Below are 1494 nucleotides of genomic sequence, written 5' to 3'. Positions count from 1 at the left end.
TGTGTGTGTGTTTGCGTGTGTGTGTGTGTGTGTGTGTTTGCGTGTCTGTGTTTGGCGAGCAAAAAGTAAGTACATTTAAAAGAAACTGCTTTCATCACACAGACCATTTTCGGCACACATTCCCCCCTCTTCCCTCCCCTGTGAAACCCATAGCCCTGCTCTGCTCTGCTGTGTGCTGTGCTGTGCTGCCTTTGTGGTGTGTGTGTGTGTGTGTGTGTTAACCGTCTCTCCATCAGCAGGATTAATGAATGTGTCTCCGAGTGAGGGATTCTGCACTCCTCTCCTGCTTGGAAAACACTTCTGGGCTCTCCTGTCCTCTCTCATCGCCCCTCTCCCTTCACACTGCTCCGCACAGAGCTCCATCTGTCTCCCCGCGCTCCACATCTGAGGGAAAGACCAGGGCGAGGATGGTCCCAGCTTGCCGACATGAACAGCCGCAGACTTCATGCCAGCTAGATCGGTCCAGTGGGAAGGGTGGGTGGGTTGGTGGGTTGGGAGTCTTTCTTTGGGGTGTTCTGCGTGGAACTCATTATTGGCACCCTAAAAAGAGTTCCTCGGCGGCGCTTTGGTCGAGCGACGCAGCAGGCTTTCCGAGTGGTGTGTGAGAGCCGTGGAGCAGCGGAGCTGGGAGATCTGGGGGTGAAACATGGCCCAGCTGTTAACAGTGTGTGGTGAAGCTCCACAACCAAAAGAATGCCCTGATTCAGCCCCTGCCTCCAGCACGCAGCCTCCTTAACACACACACACACACACACACACACACACACGCATGTGCACATGCACACAAAAGCAGCTATGCACAAAAAACAGACAAACACACATACACATAAACACACACGCACATGTATACACACACACACACTCACACACAAACTTACACATGCACGCACACATACAGGCATGTGGAGACAATACGCAGGAGCACACACATTTTCACACACACACACACACACACACACACACACTCACACACAAACAATGCGGGATTTATTTCCTTGTTTGTTTACCATTGCCTTGTTGCACAATTCATATTTGGGAAGGGGGACAACTGGTTTTATACTGAACCACATGAGCACTGTGATTGTTTTGCAGCGTAGCAATCTATCATTCTTCTGCGGAATTTCTGACAGTATACTTAAGGGCATAGCCTACCTCTTACAGTTATTCAGTGGGTGCCCAGGTTTAATTAAACACAAATGCCTCCCTCACACACACAATCTCTCTTTCTTTCTCTCTCTCTCTCTCTCTCCAACAAACACACACACACTAACAAAATGAATTTACTTTGTGCCAACGACTGAATTGTATCCACTGTCCCTGTCGTATGCCTTTCAAGCATAGACCAGTCTTTATACGAACCTCTCTGGAGCACCCTGTCCTTACTGTTATGATGATGCGGGCCCACTATAATGACGTAAATGTGTTTGTGTGGTTTCACAGAAAGCTAATTACCGTGTGATAATGGTTGTGGCCGGCTAACTGACATCTCAGATG

The sequence above is a fragment of the Alosa pseudoharengus genome, unplaced genomic scaffold (genome assembly GCF_046254945.1).
Source record: "Alosa pseudoharengus isolate Yale_2024_CS ecotype anadromous, Long Island Sound unplaced genomic scaffold, YU_APseudo_1.1 YU_APseudo_1.1_scf_11, whole genome shotgun sequence".
NCBI classification, from domain to species: domain Eukaryota; kingdom Metazoa; phylum Chordata; class Actinopteri; order Clupeiformes; family Clupeidae; genus Alosa; species Alosa pseudoharengus.
Note: the sequence above shows the minus strand (reverse complement) of the source record.